Genomic DNA, 14,490 nt, shown 5'->3' on the forward strand with positions numbered 1-14,490 from the left:
GCAAGAGAGTGGTCTAGTTTCATTCTTCTGTATGTGGATGTCCAATTTTCCCAGCACCATTTATTGAAGACTGTCTAAATATGTGGTTTATGTATACAATGGAATATTCCTCAGCCATTAGAAATGACAAATACCCCCCATTTGCTTCAACGTGGATGGAACTGGAGGGTATTCTGAGTGAAATAAGTCAATCGGAGAAGGACAAACATTATATGGTCTCATTCATTTGGGGAATATAAATAATAGTAAAAGGGAATAGAAGGGAAGGGAGAAGAAATGTGTAGGAAATATCAGAAAGGGAGACAGAACATGAAGACTCTGGGGAAATGAACTAGGGGTGGTAGGAGAGGAGGGTGGGGGTGAATGGGTGACAGGCACTGAGGGGGGCACTTGACAGGATGAGCACTAGGTGTTCTGTATGTTGGCAAATTGAACACCAATAAAAAATAATTAAAAAGCTCAAAGGAAAACGACAAGTCTCTCCTTATCAGTAATTAATTTAAATGTGAATAGGCTAAACTCCAATAAGGGGCACTTGGATGCTCAACCAACTAAGCCACCCAACTCTTGGTTTGGTTCTGGTTCAAGTCATGATCTCTTGGATTGTGGGATGGAGCCCTGCGTCAGGTTCTCCCTCTGCTCTTCCCCCTACTCACATGCTCATGCGCACTCTTATGGATGTTCTCAAATATTTAAAAAGAAAATCCCCAGTAAAAAGATTGGCAGAATGGAGTTAAGTCCAACTAAATGGTACCTACAAGAGAATCCCTTTAAATCCAAAGACCTAAATAGATTGCGCGAAATCAGTTTCTATTCTTTCACTTTGAAATAGTAACCAAAATCGAGCAAGAGTGGCTATACTAATATCAGGCGAAATAGCTTTAAATCAAAGGTTATAAGAGATAAGGACACAACATGTCCATTAAAAGTTCAATGCAAAAATACACTTAGAACTCTAATGACAAAATATATTAAACTGTTAGAACTCAGGAGAAATAGACATTCTGACAGTAATAGTTGGAGACTTTAGAGCTCCACTGAGTGAATTAAACTGGGTAATCTCAGTCGCAGTCTTCAAGTCTGCTTGATGCTTCTACAACCTTACCAAGAGCTCAGCAGTGGGTAATCTTTTTCAGTTATTTCTCAACTCCATAATTTGGTTCTTTTAACTTTTATTTCCACAATAGAAAACCTTGTTCTCATTCTTGTTCTGTTTTTTGGTCTTTAAATATATTTACAACAGCCGACATCTAGTATGTCTGACCTCTTTGCTTCCTCTGGGACCGTTTGTCAGCTACCTTTTCCTTATATATGGTTCATACTTACTGGCGAGTCTCATAATTTTTTGTTCAATTGGACATGTTAACTGGAAGTCAGATCTTCCTCTCCCCCTAGTTTTGTTGCTTTTTTTGTTGCTGTGCCTGCTGTTCTTCCTTGGATTAAATTTGTAAAATAAGCACTATTTGAGCCAGGCTTCACTAAGCTGTCATGTGCAGCCACCAATCAGCTAATAATTGGACAGATTTCTTTAAATGCCTGAGCCCATAAGTCTTCCAGATCGTGTTAAGTGAATATTTGTGTGGTGGATCAAGCCATCAATGCTCTGGTGGCAGTCAATGTACAACTTTTCCTCAGCCTTCGCCTCCTGTTAGCACAGGGCTAAGGTCAACTAGAGGTGAGAGATTAGGGTCCTCTTGGGTCTTCTCTGGGTATGCCACAGCTCTCACCTGTGTGACCATCTAGATTCCCAGGAAGCTCTTAAGCTCTTGGAGCTTTTAAAAATCATCCTATAGACCTCTCATTCCCAAACCTTTCTCTTAAAGCCTCATGCAAAAACAAAAACTTATTATCCTCAACTGGTAATGCCTCAGATATCGGTTCACAATTGCCACTGATTATCAACAAACACTCTGGTAGGGAATTAGTCACAATCCTGAGAATGGAGCTTTCTGGTGTTTCAGACCAAATAGTGAAATTCCCAACTGGATAGGGCTGTGGGGAAGCTCCAAACTATTTCCTCCAGTGGCTTCTGTCCTCACAGCCACCATTCTGGTAAAGCTCTCAGTGCTTGGGCTACCTTGAGGCTAGGGAGAGAAGGGGATGGGGAAAATGCACTGAAGCTCACTGCTGCCCCTGAGATGGAGCCAGCTTTCTTAAATCTCCTCAGATTGTTATAAGCCTTTGATCTCAAAAGCTCTTTAAAAAAGAGGGGGGGGGGAGTTTGATACCTTTCTGCCGGTGTTCTCACTGCTCTTCTAGAAGAATAAATTTTCAGAGGATGTTCCTCAAAGAAAGGATCTCCTGCGATGGTTGCTTTTGGTCCCAAAAGTTGCATTTTTTTTTAAAAGTGACTTTGGCGGGGGCATCTGAGTGGCTCAGTAGTTGAGCGTCTGCCTTTGGCTCAGGGTGTGATCCCAGGGTCCTAGGATCGAGTCCTGCATTTGGGCTCCCCACAGGAAGCCTGCTTCTCCCTCTGCCTGTCTCTCCCGAATAAATCTTTTTAAAAAATGACATTGGCATTTCTGAAGCTTCTGGAACAGTTATCTACAGATTATCCCACATCGTGAACAAAATCCACTATTTCAAATATGTTACTTTTTTCACAGGAAATTCTGGTGTTAAACCACAATTTCTCAGTGTCCTCTGGAGGAGGGAACATGGGAAGATGGAAAAATTTTAATCAGCAAAAGTTGCTATCTTAAAAATTACCCAAAGTTCAGGTGAACTAGGCTTGTTTAATATGTAAAAGTCCACAAAAAAATACTATAACCCGATGGCATCTTTGGCAGGACCATGTACAAAAGGTCTATCAACATACTTCTAATAACAAAGGAAGTAATGTATATAAACCTGAGTTTCTTATAGAAATTCAAATTCTGAAATCTACATCATTGGCTGTTGTTTCAACTTTAGTGCAAACCTCTAAATCTCTTACTGAATAATATTTATATTTTTATATGGCTCATAGTAGAGCATAGCTATAGCTCAACTTTGCATTAGCAATCTTGTAGATAGATGGGAAACATGAATTGCCATTCAATTATGAAAGCCTATTAGCACTTTACTACAAAAAAACATTTTCCCCAATGCTGTCGTCAAGTTTGACAGATGTTGCTGTCAGTGAAACTTTAAATTTCCCACTTGTATTACACTACATATTTCTAATCTCTTTCCCATTTAATCAAAGACCTACTAAATAGCATAAATCTGAGATTTCTGAAAGGTAAAGAGAACTGAACTGCCCATTCCTCCTCTACCTCCTTTCCACTGGAAGACCCATAGCCTCAAGTACGAGTTTAAGGCTTAGAAACGCTTGTTTTTGCTTATGCTGAACCCAAAAGCTTCTAAGTCCAAGTCTAATTGTTGTAGGAAAGAATTTTTCCTAAGAGAACTAAAAATTTAAGCTAAAGCCTATGCCTTTATATTTAAAATTGGATTATCAGTTTATTCATTCTAGGATACTTGGAAGCCATGAATCACTGATCTCAGTAAATAGTGAAGAAACTCTAAGATTTCTCCAGCATCCAACTTGGCCAAGATACAAACGTATTATAAATAAGGGATTCTAAAATAACTGTCTGACAAATTTAGCAATGGAAATTTCGTGTCTCCAATTAAGTATCATAATTGATTGTTGAGAAGGCATCTTTCCAAACAATTACTTTTGAAACTTTGCAATTGCCACGCACTAATTTTAACCCAATTATCTCTACATATATTTTGAACAAATCCAAGTCCAAGATCAAAGTTCTTCAGTAAAAAACGTTCTCTTCCTATCCAATTTCCTTGCTAAAATTGGGATATCTCCTCCTTCCCCACTGCAGCCACCACCACTGTAGAATTTCCACATTTTAAAGCCAACAAATGCAGGAACATAGTCATTGATTTCTTTCCCCAAAGCAAACTTAAAACTATTTTTGTGCTGGTAGTTGTTTGTTTTGCTCTCCCTTGTGTCTTGGGGGCTCGATAACTAATAACTATTTCTCGTTAGCAGAATATAAATCTAGAACCCCGGAGGCAAGGTAACTCTGGCAACTCTATTCTGCAAGCCTGGAAAAGTGAAACAACACATTTCTTTACCTCTAGTGCGCGCGCTTGCCAAATATGCAAGCTTGAGCGGCATCCTCTCATATTCTGTTACCCTCTGGAAGAGCTGTTAAGTTTGGAGTGACATTCGTGGGGACTTGAATTCTGGAGAGAAGCACTTATCTGTAGCAGAGAGTCTGGAAGATGTGGTCCCTCTAATCTTGTTCCTTATACCTCACTGTAGGTATTTCAAGCAACAAATATCAGACTCACATACAGGAAAACATTCTGGTGACTTTCTATCCTGAATTACATGGCATTTGATGCCAGAAATTGAGGTGGCTACTTCAAATTGTACTGATAGAGCTTCCAGAACAAAAAATGACACTCAGACCTTTTTTGGTGCAAGGCACTGAAAATCCGGTGAGATTCAGAGCATCGGAGTTTTTAAGACTTTCCTAAAAGAATGTATCTTCTCTTACAGCTATAGGGTCAGTATATAAGAACTCAGTTTTTTAGTCTTCAAGTGGCAAAACAACTACAAAACTTCATATTCACATCAGGGATTTTATGTGAAAGGCCAATGCACTCAAATCCTCTCCAATTTCCAGGATCCTATTCTCAATCACAAACCTCCAAATTCCATGGAGTGCCACTTCTGTCAAAGCAGCCCCTCCTCCCCTTGCCTAGAGATCCTATACTGACTTGACCTGAGGAAGTTACCTCGTGGGGACTCTAGAGGAATTAAGGATTGGTGGACACCTAGACCATTACATCCAAACACACCAAGGGAACAATAGTGGAGCATAGGGAGCAATAGCTTTTACACACTGTCATAACTACCCAAAGTTGCAATTCTATCAGCTGAAACCTAAGGGTGTGTATGGGAATAGGTTATAAGGGTGTTAAACTAGGGAAGAAGAAATGGAATTACATTGGTCCAAGATCATCAGTGATAGAGCCCTTACTATAGAGGTTCAGGTGGACTGTGTAGTCTCAAGTAGGAGTAAATCCATTATTTGTCTAAACAGGAGTTCAGTGTTGGCCTACATTAAGTGAGGATGCCAGAACCTCTCATGTAGAAGAAAGAACCCAAAGACTTCAAAAGACCTACGTGTACGGCATTGGATTTAGTAGTCTGTCCCACTTCACACACTCCTGGTGTCAGCAGCTACCTACGTGTGTGGCCCAACAACTGCTCACCTCCATTGCACCACCATCTACCTTGCTTTCTCCCCCAGGATGAAGACCTGTGAGTCCACTTCTACTTCTACTTTGGCTCAGGCACCAATCTAGAGTTGCTAAGGTAATTACCCTCTGGCCAGAGTGTGATTGGAATATTAGAATTCTCCTATTCTGTGCCTCATATGGCACCTTCTAAGTGGTTCCCTCAGAGGGTTCCAGAAGTGCTTAGTTAGCCCCAGTTTCCAGCAGTGAGGACTCCAGGTTTCACCACAAGCAGATGCCAGCAGTGCCCCTCGGGGTCCTTCCCATTGTATGTGTGGTTGCTGCCACCATCCTTCTGTCTTCATCTGACGGCTTTTCCTGGCCACTGGAGGCCACTCTACTTGCACACAGGCCTGAAAATGCCTGAGGATTCACATCCTGAAGCCACCCTAGCCTGGGTCTGACCATTGTGTACAAATACCCCACTGCCTCAGCTACTTGAGTGGAATACTCGTGAGCTCATGTTCTATGTTAGCTCCCAGAGTTATCCAAGCCTTTTAAGCCCTGGTTGCCCAAAGCGTTAATGTGTTTGATAATGTACCACGTATTTGGAAGATCCCGGGAAATCCTGGCAAAGGAATGGGGGAAGTAAGGGAGGGAAAGGCAACAGGACTTCTAGATTTACTTCTAGATGCAACTTTAAGATACTTGTTACTGCAAACGATCTTAAGCAGATGCTCAGAATGGAAATCTAGGGTAAAAAACTGACACATTAAAATGAACACTTTGTATAAACATAAAATCTCGAATCGGATGACACCAGCCCAGAAGTAGTTAAGTGTACTCTGCAGACACGAGCCAGTGGAAAGACTTCTTTGGGGGAAGCTATGGATTCAAAGGAGTTATTGGATTGGCTCTAGTTTGAAACCTAGTCAGCTATATGTGATTGGGTATAAGTAGAGGATTACAATGCCTGACACACTGGAGAGTACATCATTAGGACTCTTCCCTGTAGTTAATTGGGATGGGAAATAGGTGGATTAGTATCTCTAACACAGGACATTTGGCTATGTCTGGAGACAGTCTTGGTCACATACAAGGTGGAAGACCTTGCTCCTGGCATCCAGCAGATAAAAGCCAGTGATGCTGCTGAGCAAGGTGTACTGCCCAGAACAGCCCCATTGCAAAGACTTACCTGGCCCGATGCTACCCGTTGGGGATTAGAACTCTGGAATACCTATGGAGTCTTCAGTTATGCTGGCCTCTGGTTTATACTAATCACAACTATACAGATACAACAGCAACCCCCCAAGCAAGGGCACCCGGCTGAGACCAGTCAACCCACAGGACCATGAGAGAGCATAATGCCTCCTTGTTTTAAGTCACTGAGCTTTGGGATGAGCTTTGATTACACAGCAACAGATAAGCAATAAGCTAACGTGGCTCTTTTTGCTCCCGATTAAAAAAAAAAAAAAAAAAAAAAAAACACTTCACAAATGTTAAGTTTTTCCCGTGAGGTCTTTGAATATTTGTTCATTCAGGCTAACCTTCTATTTTTTCCCCCCTGAGGCCTTCCTAGGTCTGTGGAGGTTCTCCATTCATAAGAGTGGGAAGGGAATGTCCCTTTCAATACAGACTCTGCAGTAACTTCTGCTGCAACCATTGTCTTCCTCCCAAGAGGACACTAGTGCTAGAATCTTCACTACCTTATCAGACTGGTTAGTTTGATAGAATTTGGGAAAGGCAGTCACAAATTCAGAGCGCTAAGAATGCCTAACTATGCTCCAGTATATCTTTCCTATGAATCTAGGTATACTGAACGTGTTAATTTAGCATTAGCTATTTTCTCCTTATTGCAAATTGGATCATCACTTATCAATATAAAAAACAGCAATTTCATTTTTTTATTGGTGTTCAGTTTACTAACATACAGAATAACCCCCAGTGCCCGTCACACATTCACTCCCACCCCCCGCCCTCCTCCCCTTCCAACACCCCTAGTTTGTTTCCCAGAGTTAGCAGTCTTTACGTTCTGTCTCCCTTTCTGATATTTCCCACACATTTCTTCCCCCTTCCTGTGCCTGGAATCAGTCTTTCCGTGCCACCTTTGTTTGTATTGCCCTGAAATCAAAATGGAAGGTTAAAGACCTAAGAAACTCAGTAGTTTATCCTTTTAAGTAACATGTAGGTGAAGTGAGGGGGTTTTTTGTTTTTGCTTTTGTTGTTGTTGTTTATTTTTTGTTTAAGCCCAGTCTGAGAGAGTTGGGCATTTGTTTTGTCTTAAGTGGGTTTAAAGTACTGGTTATCCTTCATCTTTGCTAATACTGTCTTTCACAATAAAGTGCAGTGCTTTCTACTGTTCATCGATGGGGGCAAGACCAGCACAGTCACGTATGGCTTAGAAGTGGTTTCCTGGAGACCTTTCTTCCAAACAGGGAAGTAGTATAAAAAACGACCATATTTTGGCCAATTATATTGCTATAAATGAGTTACTTATAGCCAGTAAATCACAGTATTGTTGCAAGTAGTAAATCTGATCATGCATGAATAGAATCCTTAATTCCACATGTCTACAAGCTAAACATAGTATTAATACTTTTATTTCCAAAGATGTCACTTATTCATGAGACAGAGACAAACACGGGCAGAGGGAGAAGCAGGCAGGCTCCATGCAGGGAGCCTGATGTGGAACTCGATCCCGGGTCTCCAGGATCAGGCTCTGGGCCAAAGACGGGTGCTAAACCACTAAGCCACCCAGGGATTCCAATACTTAAGTTTTCAGACGATATCCATTGTTCAGAGAATAATAATGTCAAATATGCTAGAACTGAAATTGCCATTACTAAACTAAGAAGTCTGGAGTCTACTATCACAGAAGCTTGAAGTGAGTTTCATTATAAGAGTAGGAAAAACACACTAGATCTGTACTGGGCTTTTTTTAAATTGGAGTTCAATTTGCCAAAACATAGCATAATCCCCAGTGCTCATCCTGCCAAGTACCCCCCTCAGTGCCGGGCTTCTGTACCCGGGCTTTCTGATAGAGCACCTAATAACGCCCTACCTGGTTATCCACCCATTTCAGATGGTTGCAGCATGCCAATGAAGGAGTCAGAAGATGGCTGGCTCAGCAAACACTTCTGGCTCTAACAAGAAGTTACAACCTCTAGCTTTGCCTTTGTCAGTGACAAAGCTGCTACTTCACAGTCCCAAGTTAAGTAAATACACCCACTCCATCCTGGAAGTGTAGGAGAGCCTGGTGTTCTCCCTGGAAGGATGGTGCCCAGAGGAGCAAAGAAGGAAGGGGCCAACTGAGCATGCATGACTTATTCCCAAATTTACCATTCAAATTTCTCACTGATGCAAAATGCATGAAGACCTGGGACAAAGCCAGGAGTTCATGTTCACTGAACTCTACCTAGAAGGAAGCATCTGGAGCGAGGAAGAAAATTTCCCCATAATGTTCCTCTCACATGGGAAAATGACAGCCATGGTGGCACATCTGGAACTCCACACCCCTCTCCTACTTTCCTCCTCCCTTCCCCGCCTCTTCACTGTGTGTCCTCTCCCTTTGCCCAGCCTTCACGCATCAGCCTCAAGCTCTGCTCCTTGGTCTCCTTTCTCATTTATGCGCAGCCTCCTAGGTGAGCTCATTTAGGATCTCCAATACCAGAAATGGACTTTGATAGTTTTCTGTATCTCAGGGAACCTTACTAAGTGCACTTTCTGAGAATCAAAAATATAGATAGTATAATGATCGTAAATGATAGAACACTGTAGCCATCAAAATGTCATTTTTAGTAGTGACATAATGCCCCATTATGATCTCACCCCTTTCATTGACGAATTGCTCCAGCTGATGGGAGTGCTGGTGGTGGCTCTCAGCTATGTCCCTCTTTGCATTGACCTTGGCTGAAGAGTGTTACTTCACCAAGGTTTAAGGTTACATTCCCCGCCACCCCCCACTCCAGGATTGTAAGGGGCACAAACCAGCCTCCTTGCCTCAAACCAACGATTCTGATAGAGTGAAGAAAGAGTATTGGACAGGAGAGGTTGGACTTCCAGCCCCGTGGGGAGCTCTGGACCTAGATGGATCATCAGTTCTTGCTGTATATAATTCTCCATCTTGGAGCCCATTTCCATGGAAGCCAACTTGCAACATTCCAGACAATGAACTAGTCTGTTTTAGACCAAGAATACAAAAATTCAACATCAGGAATTCTAACCTGGTAATGCAATGAATTACATGAAAACTAGATTAATGGCTATCAAACTGGTATTTCATACAAGTCAGCAGTGATTCCTAACAAAAATTGTTTAAACCAGGATTAAAAGGACTTCTGGTCCTGGGCTTTAATGAAATTGCCCTTAAAATCTCAAAGCTCTGGTAGCTATAGTACTTGCTAATATATAAAGACTGTAAGAAGTAGTAACAAGCATAAGATAACAAAAATACTCAGAACAAATATTTGAAAGGGAGACCATCTTTATTTATAGACACTATAACTGCATAACCATAAATCCAGAAAAACCTGGAGATCTCACTGAAATTTTGGGGGTTTGGCTTTGTTTCTGTTTTTTTAACCTAACTTTAATGTCTTATAGTGAAGAACATTTACATGCTTGTGTCCAAAAATAGATTTTCTCTAGATTAACAAAAAGCTAGAAATGAAGAAAAAAATCCATTCACAGTTGTGGTAAATCTCTAAGATATCTAGACATTTGTCAAATGGTCCAGGACTAATATGGAAAATGTTGCTAAATCTTATTGGGAGGATCTAAAACTAGCCCTGAACAAATGACAAGATCTATTATGTCCCTAAATGGGAATATGTATAATTATGACTTGCACATAACTTTTGAAAATTGATTTATAGTTTTGTTATCAAATTCTTGGTATAAACCTATAAATGCAACATAGTGTGTTCAATCATAATTCCAAGGATAATTCTTAAATTTAATCAAATCACTGAAATTTTTATGAACAAATGTTCAAATGAATACTCAAACTCAGAGTATTCATAAACAGACTCGTGGAGAATTTGCCCTGCCAGATATTAAGACTTATCACAAACCTATGAGGAAACAGCAAGATGTTGTCCAAGGAACATGCATATGCACTGTCCAGCACACACTCCATCTGCTGATTCTAGAGGGGAGCTATTCTTCACTGAGGTTACTAAGGCTCTGAAAGGACTCAACCTCCCCTCTGCCGTCAGCCCCAGGTTTGGGCAAAACTTGGGTCTCCACTTATACGTTCATTTCAACATCCTGATCCACAACTAGGTCTAGGCTTATTTTCTTTTTTTCCCCCTCTTTTGAACAAGTTGTAATACCTCACCAGTTTCTCCATTCATTCGATGAATAATGTGTATTCACCTTTATGAGAATTCTGATTCAGACTAAAAAGTTAAACAATTTGAGGCCTTCCACCAGGATGCCCGATGGACACACCTCACAGTCCTTTTAAACTCCACCAGAGAAATGCCCCTCATGGGCTATTTTAGCCCATCTGTCTCTTAGGTCACATGGCTAAATCCAAAACGGCAATAAAACATCGCTGTTCTTCTAATTTTAATTTTCCTCTCTGTTTTGCTTTTTTGGCTTATTTGTGGCCTTTATTTTAATTTATTTTTTATTGGTGTTCCAATTTACCAACATACAGAATAACACCCAGTGCTCATCCCATCAACTGCCCCCTCAGTACCCATTCACCCCTACCCCCCGCCCTCTTCCCCTTCCACCACCCCTAGTTCATTTCCCAGAGTTAGGAGTCTTTATGTTCTGTCTCCCTTTCTGATACTTCCCACACATTTCTTCTCCCTTCCCTTAGATTCCCTTTCACTATTATATTCCCCAAATGAATGAGAACATATAATGTCTGTCCTTCTCCGATTGACTTACTTCACTCAGCATAATACTCTCCAGTTCCATCCATGTTGAAGCAAATGGTGGGTATTTGTCGTTTCTAATGGCTGAGTAATATTCCATTGTATACATAAACCACAGCTTCTTTATCCATTCATCTTTGGATGGACACCGAGGCTCCTTCCACAGTTTGGCTATTGTGGCCATTGCTGCTAGAAACATCGGGGTGCAGGTGTCCTGGCGTTTCATTGCATCTATATTTTTGGGGTAAATCCCCAACAGTGCAATTGCTGGGTCGTAGGGCAGGTCTATTTTTAACTCTTTGAGGAACCTCCACACAGTTTTCCAGAGTGGCTGTGCCAGTTCGCATTCCCACCAACAGTGTAAGAGGGTTCCCTTTTCTCCGCATTCTCTCCAACATTTGTGGTTTCCTGCCTTGTTAATTTTCCCCATTCTCACTGGTGTGAGGTGGTATCTCATTGTGGTTTTGATTTGTATTTCCCTGATGGCAAGTGATGCAGAGCATTTTCTCAAGTGCGTGTTGGCCATGTCTAGGTCTTCCTCTGTGAGATTTCTCTTCATGTCTTTTGCCCATTTCATGATTGGATATTTGTGGCCTTTATAAGCAACTTCTTACTAGTAGCAATGATTGGAAACTTGGTTTTATGATCTCACCATTGAGTGATCGTGATAAATTGACAAATGCTTTATAGAGATTATGCTCTATTGAATGAGAGAAGGCAGAGAATCTTGTTAGTCTTTGCCTATTTTGATCTCAATTGGTAATTGTGTGCCCACCAGGAAGGAGAACATCTCTTTAATATTCAGACTGGTAAGTTTTGTGGGTCTGTTTACCCTTGACCCGTGACTAAAATTACAGAATTCTAAGCTCCCTATATGTCTGTAATTCAGAAAGCCTTTTACCTCTAAGTAGTAATGTTCTTCTATGTCCAAATGATATTAATAAACTATATTAATATAATAATATAAAGCATCTCAAAGCAAATGAGCTCTTTTCTGATTATCTCCAACCTAAAAAAGCACTCATGAATAGAATACTCCTAATTCTGAGAAAATGAGAAAATGACAATACATCAAATATGCTGAATCTAAAAGTTCCTTAAACCATCCCTATTACAAAACCAACTCTGTAAATAGACCATCCATAGTCTAGAGGAAAAAAAGTTCGCAAACCCTATGGTCTGAGAATAGGGACTTGTATCTAGATTACATAAAGAACTCTTGAACTCAACAAAGACAACTCGAAGATGGACAATGGACTTAAGACATTTCTCCCAAGCATATGTACACATGGTCAATAAGCACATGAAAATCTGCCCCAAATCCTCTTTAGAGTAATGCAAAACAAAGCCACAGAGATACCACTTCACACTCACCAGAATAGTTGAAATTCCAAAAGTCAGATAACATAGAAACACTGGAATTCTCCTACTTTTGCTGGCGGGAAAATAAAATGGCAAGGCCACTTTGGCAGGTTCTCAATCTTCAACACAAACTCTTTTCCAGAGTTACCTGTGACTCAGCAATTCCACTCCTAGGTGTCTACCTGAGAGAAACTTCTATCCACATAAGAACTTACATGAATGTTCATAGTATATTTATAATAGCCTCAAAGCTGAAACATCCCAGGTGTCCATCACCTGATGAATATGTGAAACACTCTGGTTATCCATACAATGGAATGCAGTGAGCAATAAAGGGGAAGGATGGCTTGATCCATGCCATGACTTGGTGAACCTAAAACATCATGCTTGATGAAGGAAGCCAAACACAAAGGCAAACTTACATGCTTATTAATATGAACAATGGGCAAAGCAACGGGAGACAAAGATTAGTGGTTGCCTGGGGCTGATGGAAGTAATTGCTTTTAGGGGTGATGGAAATGGTCCAAAACTTGATTTTTTTTTTTTTTTTTTTTTACATAACTATAAATACTCAAAATTGCATTATACATGGAACACTGAATTTTCTTATGTACATCTCCAAGCTACTTTTAAAAAGCCAAACCAAATATTTTAAGAATTTAAGTTCCCATAACTTAATCTTCAGCAAAGACTAATATTTTCAACTCAAAAAGCTATAGCTTGGATTTATTAGTGTTAAGTATAATGTTTACATTTTACATGATCTTAATCATGGAGGAATAATGGCTCTTTTGAGCAGGAAACCTATAGCAACTTAATATACACGAGTAGACTATACACTTTTAACCTGAATCGTTATGATGATATTGTATTTCAACACTTTATTTTGTATTTTGTCAACTCAAATGACTTCAAGATCTTTAGATGATGTAAAACCTTGGTCTTCTACTGAGTTAATGAACTCCCTGGGTGCCTGGATGCTTTCTAAGTAAAATAGAATCATGACAAAGGCATTACTAAGCTTATTTTATATGCTACAGAGAGGCTATATCTTTGAGTCTGTTAAAAATATGTTCGTCTTTGACGCTGAGAAGTTGTATAAGGAATATAGCAAAAGCTGTGTTATGCGTATTCATGAGCTCTGATAGATAAAATGCTGGCATACGGCCGGCAGTTCTATTACCCTCCACCTCATTGTCTCTGTGAATGTGCTAACTACTTTGTTTTAAAGTTACTAGTCTGTTGAGACTGCACTTGGGAGCAATGGTCTCAGAGAAATACAACTATGCTTCTGTTTTGCAAATGAGAGTAATTTTGACCCAGAGCATTGTGTCCGGGGTGTTTTCTTTGTTCTCCAAACCCCTGAACGCTCCTCAGAGTTCTTGAGGACTGGACTGTTGTGTCCAATCTGAGACTATTTACGTGAATGTGGTAAGAAAAAAAAGTAAACTTCAGGCCTATAAGGTAGGTGACTCCCCTCGGTGCACCTATGTGCATAATCAGGTTGGAACTAATGAGACCAGCCTTACTCTGTAATCAAGAATCCCTTTAAGGTACACTTAAGAGTGAAAGTAGAGAGACACTGGGGCAGGGGGAATGTATGCCTCAGTGGGAAATGAAAGGTTATATCCATAGCACTCCCTCTGAGTTGGATTCTGACTTCATGGGAGCTGTTGGACAACCCCAAATTTGTCGACCTCTAAAAAGACAAAATAATTCTGTGAAATGCAAATAAGCCCCCACCCTCCCCAAAACACCATTTCTGCACGATGTGCATGTTCCCTGCACTGTTTCTGATCTGTAAATGTGAGTGTTCTTTGAATTCTTCTCAAACTGTCCATAGCAGGCCGCCTCCATTTTTCTCATTTAGTGAAAATATTCAAGGTTTCATCTCCACATCTGTGAGCATCATGACTTACCTTTTCCTGAAATTGTCCTAATACTGTCTTGTTGTCCTGACTAATGTACCTTTGGAAGCTCACCCTAGGATGAAGGCTGCATTTCAACTCACTGGGGAAAGGACTGCCCGGTTTGTGACAGTTGCTGG

General features: G+C 40.6%; 2 long non-coding RNA genes across 2 annotated transcripts in view; one reads left to right on the top strand and one right to left on the bottom strand.

The window, feature by feature from the left end:
* The window catches only part of LOC140603435 (uncharacterized), a 59,621-nt gene extending 54,279 nt beyond the window's left edge, over positions 1–5,342 (bottom strand). Inside the window, exon 1 of the long non-coding RNA XR_012006420.1 lies at positions 5,230–5,342. This is a non-coding gene — a long non-coding RNA (uncharacterized lncRNA). The remainder of the gene's footprint in view (positions 1–5,229) is intronic.
* LOC140603436 (uncharacterized) lies at positions 957–7,628 on the top strand. Its single transcript, XR_012006421.1, has 4 exons — positions 957–1,122; positions 4,271–4,449; positions 5,058–5,332; positions 7,536–7,628. It is a non-coding gene; the product is annotated as an uncharacterized lncRNA (long non-coding RNA).
* The last annotated feature ends 6,862 nt before the right edge of the window (positions 7,629–14,490 follow it).

The sequence above is a fragment of the Canis lupus genome, chromosome 14 (genome assembly GCF_048164855.1).
Source record: "Canis lupus baileyi chromosome 14, mCanLup2.hap1, whole genome shotgun sequence".
In the NCBI taxonomy this organism is placed as follows: Eukaryota; Metazoa; Chordata; class Mammalia; order Carnivora; family Canidae; genus Canis; species Canis lupus.